Below are 20,308 nucleotides of genomic sequence, written 5' to 3' on the forward strand. Positions count from 1 at the left end.
ACCAAGCCATTCATGAGAGATCTGCCCCCATAACCCAAACCCCTGAGACCACCAGTAGGGTCCACCTCCCAGCACCACCACACTGAGGATCACATTTGACCATGAACTTTGGTGGGGACAAACCATATCCAAACAATAGCACCTTGTCTTACCTCACTCTCAAAACTAAACACAAAATAGATTAGATCTAAATGTAAGACCTGAAACTGTAAATTTCCTAGAAGAAAATACAGAGGAAAAGCTTCATGATATTGATCTTAGCAATAACTTCACAGATATGAGACCAAAAGCACAGACAACAAAATCAAAAATAGACAAATGGGACTACATTAAAATGCAAACACATTATATTGGTAACAGTTCATTATAAAAAAAGATAACAAAGGCTCAGCAAGGTCATATTCCAAATACTATCCCTCATTAATTAATACATGTAGTGGTTATGCATAGTGAAGTAATCAGAAATCAATTCACTGTCCTTAGTCCTGATGGGACCTCCTGTTAAGGATTTGGCAGTACCAGTGACAGAAGCTAAAGCTGCTTGGAATTTTATATTCTCCACCTTAAAATGCCAAGATTACCTTGGACTTCAACCTGAGATGTCACATGTGACTGTCCAGGTTGTACATAAAGATAAGAGTGCCCATTGAAGTTGGCCAGTGCACAACTTGTGTGACTGTACATGGTGGGCTTTTTCTGATACCCACCAGACTAAAAACTCTAGAAATGTGTGATCCATATCTATCTTGTATTCTCAGCACCTACTGCAGTTCTTGGCATACAGTAGACATTCTCATTTAAGGAAATGAAGGAATGAACATATGGGGATCGTTAATACAAGAACCACTAAGTAACGCCTCATCTGGTGTTACTCACATTGGTATACCCAGCTGCACATTAGAATCACCTGGAGGAGATTTTAAAAAATAAAAATCTCAGCCAAGATCCTATTGACAGACATTCTGATTTATTTCATCTGGATGAGGCTGCAGTATTACTTCTTTTTAAAGAACTATCCAGTTGAATCTACTCTGCAGCCAGGTAGCTAGAACCTGCTCGTCTAGAAGAGTGGTTCTCAGAATTCATGCATTAAATTTACCCAGTGGACTTGTTAAACACTCAGGTGACTTTTCTTACTCTTGTCACTCGGAGGTTGGGGGCTGAGATATTCCTTTTCTAGTAATCACTCAGGTAAGGTTGATGCTGTTGGTATGGGGAACCATGTTTTGAGAACTGCTGTTCGGGAAGACAGTAGAGAAGATAAGTTCAGTGTGCATAGGTGGAAAACAGTTGGTAGAGTGATTCTGGAGGAGCGCACGCCTGTTTATTTACATGTTTTATTAATATGTGGCTATGAAAGATATTAAGCACCCATTTGTGCATTTTAAATATATCATTGTATCCCTTCTGTCCAACAGCATTTCACTGTAGACGTTTTTAAGTGTCAGTGTTTTAGCTGAAAAACTAGAAAACCAAGGAGGTAAATCATTGCCCAAGCCAGACTTGATCTTTTCAGCATGTCAGAGTCTCATGCTTTAGAAAATCGGAGACCACCTTCACTATTTTGTGTTCCTCCTTTTTCTACATTTCTATTCAGTTTCTGCACTGACTTTAGATTAATCTTTCATAAGAGGGCCTTGGAGTTCTCATCTTTTTCCTGTGCCCCCACTAAATTCTGTGTAGCAGCCTTTGTCCTTCTGCATGCCACACAGTAGTTACCTAGCTAAGATATCGTCAGTCAGCTTGAGAGATTGTAAGCTGCCTAACCTAGAGTTGGAGGATAACACCAGTCTGAGATCTTCTGAGCTTAGTATCATTGTCAACTTCTTTTACTTCCACTAAAACCTTTGTAAATCACGGCAGATATATTTCAGAACTGTGCCACTTATCTCAATGCCTCCAGGCATTTCAAAGTAGTCATTTCACACTTGCCATCCTCCCTGTCCTTCTGAGTCCTCCTCTCAGCCCCAGTGTCGCTACCACCTCAAAGCCTATGGTTGTTAGCCTGCCTTGCTTGGGTCAAAGACCTTGACTCCTTCCAGATGGATCCTAAACTTCCCTTCCATCCACTTTATCTAAACTGAAATTGTACATTCTTGAAATACACAGCGGCACTCAACGAATGCTGAAAATTATATGATTAAAGTAATTTGCACTGAAATGTAAATGAGGCTTGATGCTCTGTGGAAGTTTTGAATTTTAAAGAGGAGCTTTTTATTCCCAATGGCCCTAATGTGTGGGAAACATATTGGGGGAGGGGGCACCTGGGGTCAGCAAATGCTGTGGACGATTCTCTGCCCTCTTTACCTGGGCTGCCCTTAGTTTGTCTGGCACAGACTGAATATATGGCCAAACTGTCTCCTCATCTCCCCTTAGCTTTGCAAAGTGGCTGCAGTGAAATCTGCCATACTTGGATTGGCACAGCTCAAAGCTAACTGTATTTGTAACTTCACATTTCAAATCTCAAAGAAGAATTCTGTACTAAATTTAGAGTACATTTCATTTGTGTCAAAATTTGCAGAGCACTGTCTTAGGCGCTTTCTAGCAGTCGCTTTAAAGGGTTGTCGGCTCCAGGCATTCTCTCTGCCCACATACAGGTGTTGTCACGCGTTCCCAGGTGAGGAGTTAGCAAGGGTTTGCTGTAGCTCTTGGTTTGAATATTGGCAAAAACAAAACAAAACAAAAAAACACCTACATCATCTAGAGGTGACCTTTCCCAAGGGACATTTCCACTTGTGATGATGGACTGAATATTGAAAATCATTTCTGGAAACTGTGAAGTGAAAGAAGGCACTGGCACTAAAGTGCCTGCCAGAATCAGGAGATTTTCTTTGCTTGGGGTGGGGGTTGGGGGGGGGGGAACAAAAACTAATTCTGTAAGTTTTAACTGATTTGGGGAAGTTAAAACTACAGTTTATCCCCAGGGTTATGGGCTGAACTGTACCCTTTAAAAAAATTATATGTTGAAGTCCTAACTCCCAGGACCTCCGAATGTGACTAGATTTGGAGATAGAGCCTTTCATGAGGTGATGAAGTTAAAATACTGTCATTAAGGTTGGCTCTAATGCAGTCTGACTGGCATCCTTAAGAAGAGATTAAGACGAAGACGCATACAGAGGGACAGCCCTGTGAAGACACAGGAAAGAGAGAGGCCCCAGGAAGAACCAATCCTACAGACACCTTGGTCCTGGACTTCCAGCGTCTAGGACTGTGAGAACTAAATTTCAGTTGTTTAAGCCACTCATCTGTGGTGCTTTGTTATGGCAGCCCCAGCAAATGAACACATTCAGATTAAATTCATAACAAGAAAGTTGTTGTCAAAGAATACATCCTTTTCCTGGACCAGCCTCTCTAGGGCTGCCCCTTCCCTGAACAGGTGGATTTCTCTGTCCAAGTCCTCAAGGGCACGACTGCCACCTCCGCCCTCCCAGCATTGCTGCAGAAAGTGCTCCTGCCATCGTCCTCTTGTCACCTGTCTAGGTTTGGTTGTCCTTGCTCTTTCCTCTTTGCGTATGGCTGAAATTAAGAATGGTGACAGAGACAAGACTATAATCCTCTCCTTTAGCCTCAGAGTGCAAATGACACAACATTAAAATCTGGAGAAAAGAAACATGATGATATATGGGAAGGACAGCCAGCTCTGTGAAAGCATCACTGGATGCTAGTGGAAACAGTGCTCTGTGAAAGCATCACTGGACGCTAGCAGGAATAGTGCTCTGTGAAAGCATCACTGGACGCTAGCGGGAATAGTGCTCTGTGAATGCATCACTGGACGCTAGCGGAAACAGTGCTCTGTGAAAGCATCACTGGATGCTAGCGGAAACAGTGCCCTCTGAAAGCATCACTGGATGCTAGCAGGAACAGTGCTCTGTGAAAGCATCACTGGATGCTAACAGAAACAGCGCACTTCCTACCAGAACTCATGCTCCCCCTTCTTCCTACAGGATTGGAGCTGAGAAGCAGCTGCCCAGACACAGGCTGTGGTTTCCATCCTCTCACCCCTTATGGGGGATTGTCCATGTGACCGATCCCTGCTGAGGGGTGGGCAGTTGAAGTGATGCCCCTTCCAGGCCTTGGTAGTGAGGCAGGAAGTGTGTTTCTCTGCATTTGCTGCTGTCTGATTCTAGGACTTTGCTTCTCCAAGTGTGGTCCCCTGACTGGCAGCATCAGCATCATTTGATTTGTGAGATGCACAAAACCTGGGGCCCATTCCTGACCTAAACTGAATCAGATTATCTGGAGTGGGGCCCCCGCAATCTGTCTTTGAACCATCACTCTAGGTGAATCTAATTGACCTCCACTTTGAGAAACACTGGGATAGAAGACATGAGAGGTCTCCAAAAGGCAAGAACCAAGGTTCCCAAATCGCTGTGTAGAGGAAGGGCAGCCACCAATCAAGAACACTGCCAGGGTTACCTACATGTGACTCCTAAGCAGGATGTAAATGCCTGTTAGCTTGGACCACTGCAATTCTGGGGTTTATTTATTACAACAGTTAGGATTGACCTTAATGAAGGGCGGAAGAAGATGCGATTAAAATTAAGATGACAGAACCAGCTCTGGGTCCCTGATGCAGCTCTTTCCCACCCTTTGCTTTAGGAAAAGAGCAAGAGTTAGAACTTCATGCATTGACGTGGTCTGCCTGCAACCTGTTGTGCATTTTAATGTAGTTACTTGGTAAAATTTTTAAAACCTCGTTCGGTAACTCCTCAGAAGCGAGAAGCTAATTGTTTTTCTGATGTAAAATATCAAGCAAATACAGTCAACCATTGCTACTTATGGGGAGGGTGTACATATCAGAGCAGACCCTTCTCTGTGCCATGACTGTGTTGTGAAGTGCATTTAACATGAATGAAACATACGCCTCCCATTAGTAGGAGCCACAGCATCCCTTGAAGGCTATCACTCCCCTGGAATGAGAGCTACCTCTCAGACTAAAGTGCAGTCAGAAAGGGAGACTTGAATGGGAGGATCGTTTTATTGACTCTGCCTTCAGAAAAGGAAGGTGGTTTCTGCATGACAGGAGGTAAGGCTGCACCTCACCTTTTATGGACTGGAAGACTGGGAGCCTGAACCCACTCAAGAGCCCCTTCTGAGGTCAGCCAGATGCTGGATGTGGCCAGGCTCTGGAAAGTCAGCAGAGAGTGAGATGCTCCTGCTGCCTGCAGAGATTGTGTCCCTCTCCCTTGTGGCTTAGTGCCATCAGCCCTATCATCACTTGATAGTCAGGACACATGAACCCAGAGAAGTTGCTGAGTTTTTTCGAGATGGAGTTTTGCTCTTTCACCTAGGCTGGAGTTAAGTGGTGCAATCTCGGCTCACTGCAACCTCTGCCCCCTGGGTTCAAGTGATTCTCCTGCCTCAGCCTCCCTAGTAGCTGGAATTATAGGTGCTTGCCACTATGCCCAGCTAATTTTTGTATTTTTGTAGTAGAGATGGGGTTTCACCATGTTGGCCAGGCTGGTATCGAATTCCTGTCCTCAGGTGATCCACCTGCTTCAGCCTCCCAAAGTGCTGGGATTACAGGCATGAGCCACTGCCTGGCCAGTTGCTGAGTTTTTAAAAGCAAACCTCTCCAGTAGCTGGGTAAAATGTTGATGTATTTCCTTATAAAGCTGTGTGTCTCTATTTTTTTTACATGCTTGTGATCCTATAATATACATCATTTCTGCCTTACAGTGAAATTAAAACCTGTCTTTTATTTTGTAACTAAGAGTCAGAATTCAAGAAATTCACTAGTAAAGCAATCCATTAGTAAAAATAAGAAATTAGAATAAAGGAAAATACTGTCTATTGTCCTAACTCCCATAATTCTAGAGTCTTCCTTACAGTATTTGTTCCGTAGCATAAACTTGCTTTCTGATTGAAATCACGACGTAACTGTAATTTTGCTTTCTGCTTAACATTTTATCTTAAGTACTTTCTATAGTATTTCATAGTCCTTTTAAATGTAATTTTTGATCCATAATATTCCATAAAACTAATGTTCCACAATAAATTATCTTCTTCTTGTGGAGTTAGTTATATAATTTTCAATTTTATAAGGGGTTTTTAAGTAAAATTAAAAAGAATAACTTGGTGCAAAAAAAAAAACCTATGCTATTTAAGATTGTAACTTCTGTATATGTTATAGAAGAAAGAAGCTTGGGCTTGACATTATGTGACATCACAGAAAGATATTTGGTCTTTGTCCCTGGTTCTTGACACACGAGCTCCTAAAACCCTTGAGATGTCCTGAATGGTAAATGTGAAGGAAGCCTCTTGTGTTCTAATGAGGTGGTTGGAGGCCCTAGATCCCTTCAGGATGGGGGCTGCTCACCAAAAAGACCAAGCCAAAATTAGAGAATTGGTCACAATTGGAGAAGACTCAGAATAAATCAATCCTGTGGATACTGTGATCTTGAACTTTTAACCCCCGGAACCATGACAACATATATTTCTGTTGTTTAAGCTGCCCATCCTGTGATATTTTGTTACAGCCCTAGCAAACTAATATACCCACCGCCCCCATGAGCTCACCCCCTGACTTTTGGAGAGAGAAGAGGGGCTGGAGGTTGAGTTCAGTGACCAATGACCAATGATGTAATCAATCATGCTTACGTAATGAAACCACCATAAAGCCCCCTAAATGATGGGCTGCAGAGGAGAGCTTCTGGGTGGGTAAACACCCTTGAGTGAAGAGAGGGTGATGGATCCAGGCAGGGAGTGGGGGCTCTTTGTCCTCCCTCTATACCTTGCCCTATGCATCTCTCCTCTCATTTGGCTATTTCTGAGTGACATCCTTTATTTGAAACCAATACTACTAAGTAAAGTGCTTTCCTGAGTTTTGTGAGCAGTTCTAGCAAATTATGAAAACTGAAAGGGGAGATTCATAGGATCCCCTTGACTTTGTATCCAAGTTGGACTGAAGTGTGGGTAGCCTGGGGACCAGCTACTTGCACCTGGCACCAGAAGGGAGGGCAATCTCGGGGGATGGAGCCCTTAAGCCGGGGATGGCGGGGTCTGCAGTACCTCTGGGTAGTGAGTGTCAGAATTGATCTGAAATGTAGGATATGCATTTGCTCTTCCAGAGATAATTGGTTGGTGTGAGAAAAAAGTCTGCTAATTTGGGATCAGAAATGCTGTAAATAAAAAATAGTGCACAATGCAACAGATTTGGGTTTGAATCATGACTCTGTCACTTTCTAGCTATGTGACCTTTGTGGTCTTTGATACATTGGTTAATATCTGTCCTCCTCCTGAAAATAGGACTAATTTCTACCCTATAAGGTGCTGGTGGTTGCTCTTTGAGGGTTAAAGGATGCAATGACATTTCAAGCCTCTTAGCACAATGTGTCTGGAATGTCGGTAAGTACTGCACAAATGGTAAATATTTGTAATATAAAATAGGGCCCCAAAAGTGGAAATACTGGGCAAGAGTTTACAGCCTTTTCTTGGGATCTTGATACCTATGGCCGACTTGCTTTCTAAAACATGCACACACTCATTTCAGATGAAAGCAAGTGCATTTTAAACACTGTGGCAGTTTGTAACGGTTCCTTAATTGCTGTAAATTGTATATGTTCCTTAACTAGTTGTATTTCCTCCTTGCTGCTTGCCTACTCATGTATCCTTTGAATGGAATTTAATTCAGTAAACACAAATAGTCATCTAGCTTGTATCAGTGCCATACTAGGTGTTAGAAATGCAAGGATAATAGGATGCAGTACTTACCTGTTTGGAACTTTAAATCAACTGGGGGAGAAAAACACGTGGATCAGCACCCTCAGTGTGATACATGCAAATAACACATATGTACAGGCAAAGAGAGCAGAGAGTAATGAATTCCTTTGCTAATTTATCTCTCAACGCTTTAGCAATTTTTTAAAATTCATTTGCGAGTAGTTGACCAATTTAAATGTCAAACCAACCAGCCTTTCTGTTTTGTGACAATAACAAGTCAAAATCCAAGATTCTCTTCTTACTTTGTCTACTCTCTTTTCTTGCAAAAGCACATTCACATTTGTCTACTTAAATATATGAGAACATTCAGAACCCAAGAAGGTGGATTGACAAAGCTGAGACTCGGTAGAGACTGCACGTATTAAACAAGCAGGAAAACAACACTCAGAGTCTACATTTTCATACACCATTGGTAGGGAAAAAGGGTATTAACTGAAAAGAAGGGTGTGGAAATCAAGTGTGAGCCAGCCGTATTGAAACTCTGGCTGGAACGGTGAGATGGAGGTCCCAGTTGAATTTTTCCTAAAAGGCTGCTTGGTAAACATTATCTGTAGATCTCTCCAACAATTGGATTTACATTCAAAGAAGCAGATTGAGGCTCACACTGTGAGAAGAAAGTGCGGTGATTTACACAGGTTGGATGGAAGGCCTTTGTGTCCTTTTTGTATGCATGGCTTGACTCTAAACTCTGGCCCTGTTGTCTCTTAAAGAGGCCTTTCTCAAAGTGGCTCTTGAATATTTTTAAAAGTATTTTTCAAGGCTCCCTGCATCCAAGCATGGCACCCATATGCTGTGGGTCCTTCTCTCCCTCTGGCCCACGAGTAACTTATCTGAGAGATGAGTTTGGGAAGAGGTAGCAGCGTGCCCCTTGTCTTCTCCTCCTGCTCGCCTCTTGTAGAGTAGCCCCACAGCTTGATCTCTGTAGATGCAGTTAAAGTGGAAAGCTTCAGGTGAAAATTCCCTTGGATTGGAGATCCTCAATGTCATCTTTTGACAACATTTAGCATTTCTTGGGGTGACTTGGATTTCCAGATGACCCCATGTCGCATCTAATGCACATCTAATTTAATCCTCACAGGGCTTACTCTGCTTATTATTAAGGACTGACATTTGTATAATTAAGTTAGGGCCCATCATCTATTTAAGATTCAAGAGTAAGTGATGTTGGGGTTTTAGAGATGCCAAGACACCCCAGCCCCCTGCCTATATCTGGAATCAATTAACAGAGAGAGAAAGATAAAGAGAGGGGTCAGGTGGAGATCAAATACCGTCTCTATGACAAAGTCTGAGCTTGACAATGTGGTGCTGATGGGTGACAGCAATGGCCTTGCTAATCCTAAACCCCAGAACCAAGCCAGGCCCCTGGAGCCCTTCCCTCAACCACAGGCAGGGTCTTGCTGCAACTTAACACAGGGAGAGTGGAGCAGAGCAGAGCAGAGCAGTGGGCATGGCCTCTGTGGTCAAGGAGGCTAGAGGGGAGAAGAAAAGGAGGTGGGTCACTTTCTCTTCCCAAACTCACCTCTCTGATAAGTCACTCGTGGGCTAGAGGGAGAGAAGGACCCACAGTCTGTTGGTGCTATGTTCGGATGCAAGGTTTCTCAGCAGCAGCGCTATTGACATTTTGGGTTGGATGGCTCTTCATTGGGAGGAACTGTCCCGCACACTGTAGGATGTTTGGCCACATCCCTGACCTCTATTCATTAGATGGCATAGCACTCCCCAAACCTCCCTCATGACAATCAACAGTATCCCCAAACATTGCCAATGTTCCCTAGGGTGGGGTGGGGGTGCAAAATTACCCCAGTGGAGTAATTCCACTTCTTCAACATAAAGTCTCTCCAAAAAGTAAAGACTGGGAGTAGGGAATTGAAACTGCAAAAGAAATTGCAGGCAGCAACCTCCTCAGTCCCATCAGTCAGTATCCAGCAGGCTCCTCTGTTCTTTCCAAGCTCCAGGTTCGTACGTCCCCTGGCCCTTGTCTCCAGCCTTCCTTCCTGTAAGTGCCTCTCCAGTGGGTTATTACGAGTGCAGCAACTACCTGGCCCTTTGCCCCTCCAGTGCCTGCATGCATGTCTGCACCCTCCCAGTGCCTGGCACAGTTTGCCATACCTGTGGCCTCTTTTGTATAGGTCAGAAAGGTAATGATTTTAGAGAAAGTTTCTCAGATATTGGAAGAAAAAATGGATGAGAGTATTTTCCCATATTAATCTTTAACTGTCACTGTAATTGCCTCAGATCACTTTGTGCATCGTCTGACCTGCCAATCACATGGATCTTACCCAGCACAGAAAAGCAGACACTCTGAAATAGTAGAAAAAATAGCAAGTGATCATCATATCCGTGGTGTTGGCTCCAAGCCCGGGACTCGCACAAAGTACCATTAAATGGTGATAATAGTCACATATATTGCTTTCTTCACATTTTGAGTCCTCTCAAAAAGTGTTTCATATTCATCATTTGTATGCATTTGTCTTGGATTCAGGCTACACTTTTCTAGTTTTATGATACAAGTAGCTAATTAGGACTAGTATAGGGGCAAAAGTAACTTATTTTGCAAAACATGCTCCTTGAAATTGCCTCAATAATTGCATGAGCTATTTTAGGAATCAGAGCTAATGTATGATTAATTAGAGGACCCTTGTCCACATCAGTCAGGCAAGGAGCCTCCAAGGAGATGAAGTTATTGAATCAATGTATCTACTCTAAGTCAGATACATGCGCATGAGAAGTATTTACGCATTCTTCTCATGATTTCATGATTCTTAATTGGAATGAGTTAGAGACTAGATGTTGCTGAGTCAACCTTCAAGGTTCTTGGCATCTCCAACAGACATCTCTAACACTCCTCGAAAACATTTCAATACGTTCAATGTTGGGCAGTTCTAATTGTTAGAATGTTCTACTTTACATGGTGGCAGCATCTGCCTCTCTTTAACTTCATTCTTAAAGGAAGGGAGGGTCCTAGGGCCATATAATAGATTTCATTCTCCTGCCCACAGCAGTCATTGCAGAATCTTAAGAATTCTATCATATTTGTCCCATATTATGGTCCCTGGTTCCTCCACCATCCTTGTTTCCCTCTGTTAGGGGCTGAATGATGTCCCCCCAAAACTCTTATGTTGAAGCCTTAACACCCTGACCTCAGAAGGTGACTATATGTGGAGATGGGGCTTTTAAGGAGGTAATTAAGTAGGCCAGGTGCGGTGGTTCATGCCTGTAATCCCAGCACTTTGGGAGGCCAAAGCAGGGGTATCACGAGGTCAGGAGTTTGAGACCAGCCTGGCCAACATGATGAAACCCCATCTCTACTAAAAATACAAAATTGGCCAGATGTGGTGGTGCACACCTGTAATCCCAGCTGCTCAGGAGGCTGAGGCAGGAGAATCGCTTGAACCCAAGAGGCAGAGGTTGCAGTGAGCCAAGATCACACCGTTGCACTCCAGCCTGGGTGAAAGAGCAAGACTCCATCTTGGGGGAAAAAGGTAATTAAGTTAAAATGTGGCCTCTAGGATGGACCTTAATTAAATATGATGGATATCCTTAAGAGGAAATTAGGACACACACAAAAAGGGGAATATAAACATACATCGAGAAGACACTTTCTACAAGCCAAGGAGAGAAGCCTCAGAACAAACCAACCCTGTGGATACTGCGAACTTGAACTTCTAACCTCCAGAACCATGAAAAAATATATTTTTGTTGTTTAAGCCACCTGGCTTATGGTATTTTGTTACAGCAGCCCTAGCAAACTAATACTCTCACTGCCCCATGAGCTATAGCCTCAACTTTCCCCTCCTTATCATGAGGACCATCATTGCACCTGCCTTGTGGGTTGATGGGGAATTCCATGAGATCATGCAGTGTGTGGCCTGGTATTTAGTGAAAGTGCTTCTTTTTAACATCATTCTCCTTATCACTCCTATCAGACTATCTGTGTTTAAGTGACTAATAAAAACATTAAATACAGCAGAGTTAATACTAGCCTAATTTTGTGTTACTTCAGAATCTGTAAGGTTGACTTTGACCCATTCCTAAATACTTCTTCAGAACAGTCATGCTTATGGCTCACATCCTGATTACCAAACCTTCCTTATGAAGCTCAGATTTGTTGCCTCTGACATTCTGGTTGACTGGCCTCATCCTTTAAAAGCATGAGAGAAACAATGAACAAATATGTAAATTATTTTGTTTTTAAATGCATAGAATTGGTCCAAATATGCAAGCATAAAAATAGTAGTGACTTGGGGTCATAGGTTTACTTTCTATGGGCTAAACATTTTTCTGATGGTAACAGGATCATTCTGTAATATTTTGTCACAGTTTCTGTTTTGGGTTTTAGTAATCATTGAGCAAGTTGCATGTGCTATATTGTTAATATTGTACTGTAGTTTTCCCAAAATATGCAAATACTCTAAATCTACTGATTTGAAATCTGGAGTATTGTGAGTCCCGGGTCTTGCTCCCACCCCCTCCTCTCTTGCAGTTTGTGTTGCCTTGGCAACAGTCTTACCAGCACATCACATCAGGTGGCCTCTTACAGAGACAGCATCATGGGCTGGACAGCGTGCCAGGCTTGTCCTGGGGCATCCTTGATAGATGGTATGGGCATTATTTCCTGCTTATCAAATCTTAGATGAGAACAGTTATGTTTTTACAGATAAGATTTGATTTTTATCAAACAGGGGAAAATGCTGTGACTGGCACTGTGTTCACACTGTCTCTTGGAAATATGTGATCCTGGGTCGGTTTAATTTAAAACATTCCAGTAATAACTTTCAGACGTTACAACTCAATTTTATTTTCAGAAGTCATCATGAAGGAAATATTTAAGAAGTCTCATTCCTCTAAGATTAAAAGCCAGCCACCCACCCCAACCCCAACCCTCCAGAAAAAATATGCCTCCAGGACATTTCTGCAAATGAAGTGTCAAGTCCAAATCAAGTCAAATTTCTAATGTGGAATAATGGACTCTATTTTATAACCTCCTGTGCCCTGGGGGCTGTTTAGGGCCCATTCCACAGCTGGTACATAATAGGTATATAAGGAAAGAGACCTGAGCGGCTAGGGGGTTCTGCTCGGTGAAGCCCAAGCCACATTTCATAGGTTCTGGGCTTATTAATGGTGTGTCTAGTTGTCTTGAGAATGTTCAACTCCAGTCTGTTATGAATACTTAATAGCAAGGAGAATGTGATTCTTCTCTTTTCAGAGAGGTTTCTGTGACTCGGCGAATTCATTCTAGTGTGATAGGCAAACTGTCAAAATTAATGAATTCCAACTGAGATTTGATTGTAGTGCGGTTGTAAATTAGCATTGATACCACAGTGTATGTTGAATGTGCTACATTTTCACCATGGATCTGGCCTAGAGGACGTCTCTGGAGGAAGTCGTTCTAAAAATCATGTTTTCTGGTTTGGTTTTTTTCCATTTTTGATCATAGTTTTAACTCTGGAAGAAGTATATGAAAGTAGGTCATTAAGATTTTCTAGAACACAACAAAAAAGAAACAGGAAATAAATGTTATAACGAAAGACATATTAGCAGTTTGTTTTGTTTTCGTGTGGCTCTGACTTAAGGATCTCATTACTGAACCTCAATCTATCTAAATGTTAAATGATTATAAAGGAACATGATTCCATTTATAAGGCTGTAGAGTGAGCTCCAAGGACTACACAGCATACCTAACCCAAGCACATCTTACTATGAGAATTTTAAATAATTATTCTGCAGCAGCGTTTAGCTCAATGGTGTTTTAAGGGGGGATGTGGACCTTTAAGGAGCTGGAAACAGAACTGTGTGTGACTGTCCTTTTTGTTCATGAGAGAGGGCAAGACTTTCTTCTCATTCTCGAAGGGGTCTGAGCCCAAGACACAGTCACTGCTTAACTGACAGCCTAGCACCAAATCCCAGCTCTGTTCCTCACGACAGAGTTCATGTTTGTATGGTTTCTCATCTCTGATATAAAAATAGCAGTAACAGCAGCCTGTGAGGTGTATTTTGAGGATTAAAATAAGGTTTTGTATTTAGAGTACTTAGCATAATCCTAGCGCATAACGTATATTCCATAAAAGCCGATTATTCAATCATACCAAGAACAGAAGCAATAGCTACAGCTTTAAACTAAATATAAAGTTTGATAATGCACTTGGTGGTATTTTCTTGGTAGACATGGGGCTAGCAACCCATGTCAGTGGAGACTGAAATATTGCCACGTGTGGACGAACCACAGCTAAGTGAGGGAGCACCCTTGGGCATCTTGGTGCTTTGCTGACCCACAATATGGAATTCTGGATAACTAATTTCCTTCTCTTCTCTAGAGCTCTGACTTCTCACCTAGCGCAGTCTGTGAAAATAAACATCTATAGGATTAAATGTGACAATAATGGGTGAAAATGCTTGGGAAGGGCCTAAGGTGCTGTGCAAATGGAAGGCGGCATTAAGAATCATTTATAGGGGCTGGGCAGGCCGAGGCAGGTGGATCATCTGAGGTCAGGAGTTTGAGACCAGCCTGGCCAACGTAGTAAAACTCTGTCTCTACTAAAAATACAAAAAATTAGCTGAGTGTGGTGGTGGGTGCCTGTAATCCCAGCTACTAGGGAGCTGAGGCAGGAGAATTGCTTAAACCTGGGAGGTGGAGGTTGCAGTGAGTCAAGATCGCGCCACTGCGCTCCAGCCTGGGCTACAAGAGCAAAACTTCGTCTCAAAAAAAAAAAAAAAAAAAAAAAAAATCATTTATAATGAATGTTTAATTTTAAAACACTATCTGTCATTGAGATTTATTTATTGATATTTAATTGAATTTAGCCTAACAGTCTTGTATTCAAGAAGTATTAAATATTTGTTGAGACTCTTTGCTACATGCTAGAAACTGTTGTAGGTATTGGGGATACATCAGGGAATAAAATCAACCAAAATATCTACTTTTTAGGGACCAAAATTTTAGGATAGGTTTAGAGGCAGACAGTCTAAGCAAGTATAACAAATAGGTAAATGATCCGGTGCACTAAAGATGCTGAAGGCCATGGGGAGAAAGTGCAGGCGTGGGGCGGAGAGGGCACTGCAGTAGTGGAGGTGCCATACCTTTACCAGGCAGGCAGAGCAAGCATCCCTGAGGGGGAGATGGCACAGCCAGGGCTGGAAAAGGTGAGGGAGTGAGCCCGGGAGTTTCTGTGAGTAGAGCATCCCCGGTGGAGGGAGAGCAGGTACAGAGACCCAGAGGTGGGAGCCTGCAGGGGTGGTCTAGAGAGGAGGCCAGTGTGGCTGGGGTGGGATCTCCAGGGGAGGGTGGTAGGAGGTGACATCAGAGAAGGAACAAGGAACAGTGAGGATGTATCCTGTAGGAAGATAGGGTTTTACCTGGAGAATGGGGCCCTTGAAAGCTCAGAACAGAGGCCAGAGATGCCCTGAGCTGTCTTAACTGGATCACTCTCGCTGATGGAGCTGATGGGTGAGTGTGTGTGTAGGGGGCCAGGGTAGAAGCAGAGAGACCCACTGGGCACTGGGGAGAGGTGATGGTGGATTGGACCAGGGAGGTGGCAGAGGAGATGGCACGAGGCAGATGCGGGGTATATTTGGAGGGTACAGATAAGGGACTTCTTGATGCTGTGAATGTAAGATATGACGAAAGCAGGGACCTGTACAGGCACCCACATGCTTGGGTTGAGCAACTGTTAAGAATGATGCTCTTTACTTCTTTGATTAAAACTCTCATATTTTAAGGATATTTTTGAGTGTACCTTATGTGACTCTTACTAATTTTTTTCTGAAGTACTAACAAATGTTCAGAAGAATCACATACATGAGGAGGAAGGCAAGAAAACTTCTTGAAGTTTTAAGAATACTGGTTCCCAGAACCGGGGTGTAGCTGAGTGGACAAGGAAATTAGGACAATAATTTAACCGGGGTTCCAATCAATGGATTTGTTAGAGTCTTGCATGTCTGAGACTCCTAAGTAAGCCTCTGTAGGCAGGATTTCCGCGTTGTGTGTTTTCCATCATTGAGAGCCTGTGGAGTGTCATTAGTCTCCAGCTGACTGATGTAGGTGAGAATGTCTTACTTTGTTTTTCATTGTTGATAACAGAATACCTGACACTGGTATTATAGAGAAATGATATATTTGTTTCCTACAGTTATGGAGGCTAAGAAGTCCAAGATGGAAGGGCCACATTTGGGGACTCAGAGAAGAGGGAACTGGGTATGCCAGCTCAGATGTCTCCTCCTCCTCTTATACAGTCTCCACTCCCACTTCCATGACAACCCACCACTAATCAATTAACCCATTACTCTATCAATCCATTCATGGATTGATCTATTCATGAGGGCAGAGCCTGCGTGACCCAGTAACCTCTCAGTACTGGCACGTTGGGGATTCAATTTCAACATGAGTTTGAGTTGGGGGCAAATATTCAAACCACAGCAGAGAACCGAGAATTTGTGCTGCGTCCACTTGGAAGGCACTGTTCTGCCTAGGGTTGGTTTGGGCTCCTTCTGATCATGATTGGAATCAGACGAACTCTCCAGAAACACATTCACTTACAGACTTTGCTTTCTGTGAGTATTTTATTTTCCTGTTAAAACTGCCTCTTCTAGTGTTCAGACCCATATTTTTAAGTTATCTTTTTACACCAAAATTCTTTTTTTTTTTTTTTTTTTTTTTTTTGAGACGGAGTCTTGCTCTGTGCCCCAGGCTGGAGTGCAGTGGCGCGATCTCGGCTCACTGCAAGCTCCGCCCCCCCCGGGTTCACGCCATTCTCCTGCCTCAGCCTCCGGAGTAGCTGGGACTACAGGCGCCCGCCACCTCGCCCGGCTAATTTTCTTGTATTTTTAGTAGAGACGGGGTTTCGCCGTGTTTGCCAGGATGGTCTCGATCTGCTGACCTCGTGATCCGCCCGTCTCGGCCTCCCAAAGTGCTGGGATTACAGGCTTGAGCCACCGCGCCCGGCCTACACCAAAATTCTTAATCTTCCAAGTTTAGATATGGATTTACCTTGATTTTATGGGCTATGAATGCCCTCTTCTTTTATCTTCTTCTATTTTATCTATATAATGATACTACCATTTGGAATTAGATCAATATTTATGATTTACCTTATTATGACTATGTAAATATTAGCTACAGCTGAGCTGCATAGTATATTATGAACACTTTTTCTTTCTATTATAGCTTTGTGTTTTCCCTACAATTAATAATCACTTGCTTCTTTGTTTACTTAGTTTTCACTGCATGTGTTACTAATTCATTCCCCAAATTCTCCAACAGGACTAAATACTCCTCTTAATACATTCAGATGCATTAGCGTGTTTGATTGTTTATTTTTTCCTGGAAACATCTCTCCAGGAGCCTTCTTTCTGCTTTAATCTGGACTGATGTCTGCTGTATGTTTGTTGTTTTGTTATCTTTCACAGTCATTCTGGAAATTCTTTCTGTTTCTCACCTATGGTGTGCCCTCTGTTTTCTGAATATCATATGTTCTTTCTTAGTTTACAACCTTTTAATTCATTTTTAATTGCTTTTTGAAGAAGGGTACATGAGAGGTCAAAATTTTGACTTTGCATTATCTAAAGTTGTCCTCGTTTACTTGTTTGATACTTTGAGTATGAAATTCTAGGTCAGTTATGCCTTGCTTTATAAATGGCTGCACTGAGGTCCAGAAAAGGCAGGGCCTTGGTCTCCACACTCCTAGGTCAGAACCTGACAGCAGGTTCCAACTACAGAGAACCCCAGCAATGATGGCACCTTTTCTCACAAAGAAATGCTTTTTCCACCTCCACAAAGGTCTGCCTCCAGTTAACATTTAAGTGTTGATTGCATTGTCCATTCAATCAGTGCTGTGTGAGCACACGGTGTACAAGTATGGCAATGCCCCCTTTGCTGCATTCAAGGTACAAATGTTTTAGCAATGAATAAAGTCACGTACACAAACAGTCTTTTGATATGCAAGGACACAAATACAAAAATGGATCAGGTGGTATGAATACAGGGGATGGTAAAGTCGGGTGAGTTTCATTCATGCAGTATTCCCCAATGTCCTCTGGGAAGATAGAGGAGAACCTCTTACTTGGAGCCCAGACAGGTTTTTTTTCCATCACTGCTTTGGAGACAGTAGGCATTGCTGATAAGAAAAGGCAATTGGACATCTACACTTTGTCACTGCTCCCTCATCCTGCCATAGAAGCTTCATTAAAATGGAAATAAAGGAATTTACACACACTCTAAGAACAAAGGGGAAGAGAGGTGAGATGCTGGCAGTCATGAGATGCCAATGACATTGGATTTAACATTGTGGAGAAAGCCAAAAGAATTCGTACTAGAGGAAGCCAGTGAGCCAGTCTCTCATTCCGAGCAAGCCCTGGAAAGGCTGGCAAATTCGAGGGACCAGATTAGACTGGAGTCAATCCTCAAAGAGTCTTTCCATTTTTTTTTTTTTTTTAAATGATCATCCCTCATGACTTAGGATGTATTTGCATTTATGAGAATGGTCATTTATTTCGTTTCTGAAACCTAAACCTGTGCATTACATGAAGAAAGAAATTACTTAAAACATTAGATTTCTGCAAGTCCTTAGGCCAGAGCAAAATGAAAAATGAAGCACTTCTGAACCTAGTGAAGTTCTAGCAAAAGAAAATAATGCTCAACCGTATATTAGTCAATGAGACTAAGAAGAATTTGTGTCTTTTTATCATTTCACTTCCGTGCTTTCACTTAATGCTGGAGTGAAAGGTTTAATTACTGAACTTGGATTTTACGTGTTTATGCTGAGGTATCACTGCAGTCTCTGGTTATAATTCATTTTCTTCTTTAATCATAGGAGAAATGATTCAGTTGACTTTGGTTATCGTCCTCCTCCCCTTCCCTTTATAATCTTATTTTATTGTTGCTTCACTGCTTTGTTTGTTGCTATTTCACACTGCCATGGTTTTGCACATTCAATTTTGTAATTTTTTTCCTCTCTCTCCAAATCTTTGCCTCTTAATCTGCAGAAAGCAATTCTGTTAACATTATTGTGATGTTATCTTTATTTCTCTGTTATTTCTGCTGATTTTCTTCATTTGTAATTCTTTACATAACTCTGCACTCTTTCTTCATTAACTGGTTCTATTCTTGTTCCCCAATTTTTATGCTTCCGAATCCTAAGGAGCGATTTACATCATTTTGGTTTCTTCATGTGCTTTACTGCCTGTGATCATAATGCTCACTGTGTCTTCTGCTTCTTCCAAATCACTAGCCACTTTCATGCCTTTTGAAACCCTTGAGCTTAAAATGTAAATGCTGGAACGTAGCAAACCACATACATATTATTCATTACAGAGTCTGTATTCCTCTCTGAAAATGTACGCTTAACCCCTAGCAATGTTAATGAGAGTGACTTTCATCCATCCGAAGGAATGGAGAGACTTTTATCTCTAAAACGAATTCCCTATACACGTATGGAAATAATTCTCTAGAAGGGGATTGCAAACAATACTCAGACATTTTCTGGGTAAAATACTAACTTATTTTTACTTTTGTTCTCCAGAGCTTTGTAAAACCCATAGCAAAAATCAGACTTTTTCCTTCTTGTTGCAAAATAAGTACAAATATTGGATAAAAAGAACATTCTTGTACAAAGTAGCTAAAATCTCAGAAGTATGTTCTTATAGCACCTCAGAAATTATTTTTGTCAGCCACTCATCCTTGTGGTCCCTTGATACCTATATAATGGAATTTAGATTATAATAGATGATGTATATAAAATGCAGATCAAGTGTTACTTCTTAAAAGGAATCTCTTTAGTTATATATAGTATGAAAAGCATAATATTTTTCTTTTAAACATTTATTTATGCATTCAATAAAAAATCTGAGGGCTTCTCTTATGTATTAGCCAGCACACCAGCTGTCTCTAAGAGTAAGATTGCATCATCTCGTATGAAGTGTGCTGCCCCTCTTCTAGATTGCGTTGTAGTGGAGTGCACATGCAAAATAGCTACGATAATAGCGATGACAATGTGATGCAAAAAGCTGAAAGGTAGGACGTCGTGTCTAGTATGAAAGGTAGAAGACCAGGAATAAATTCTAAGGAATTGGTGTTTAACTGACATTCAAAGAATGAATAGGAGCTAGTTGGATAAAGAAGGTGAAGTGTTCCAGCAATGAGCCTAGTACCAGTGCAGGCCCTGAGTTGGAAAGGGGACTGGGGACCTAGGACACTTGAGGAGACCAGCGTGGCCAGATGCTGGTGTATGACAGGTGTGAGATGACATTGAATTTTTTCTACTCACAGTTTATTAACCTCCAATATGCTTGAATGCAACTTAAATCTCAACAAAAAGCACTGATATGTTACCCTAATGGTAATTAGCACTAAAAAAAAAAAAAAAAAGACCCAGCGTTCAGTTCTCCTTTTGGATTTTATGTTTTTCACTTTAATTCCAGCAGATTTGCTTCATGTCCTTTGAAGCTCTTTTATTAGGTACATAGACATTTAGGATTGTTATGTCATCTTGATGAATTGACCACTTTATCATTAAGGAATAACCATCTGTCCCTAGTAATATTTCTTATCCTGAAATCTACTTTGATATTAATATAATCACTCCAACTTTCTTTG

At 41.9% G+C, this 20,308-nt stretch overlaps 1 protein-coding gene across 1 annotated transcript in view; it reads left to right on the plus strand.

Annotated features, from left to right (window-relative positions):
- The window catches only part of DSCAM (DS cell adhesion molecule), an 821,125-nt gene that overhangs the window by 110,334 nt on the left and 690,483 nt on the right, over positions 1–20,308 (plus strand). The window lies entirely within an intron of this gene.

This window comes from Theropithecus gelada, chromosome 3 (genome assembly GCF_003255815.1).
Source record: "Theropithecus gelada isolate Dixy chromosome 3, Tgel_1.0, whole genome shotgun sequence".
In the NCBI taxonomy this organism is placed as follows: domain Eukaryota; kingdom Metazoa; phylum Chordata; class Mammalia; order Primates; family Cercopithecidae; genus Theropithecus; species Theropithecus gelada.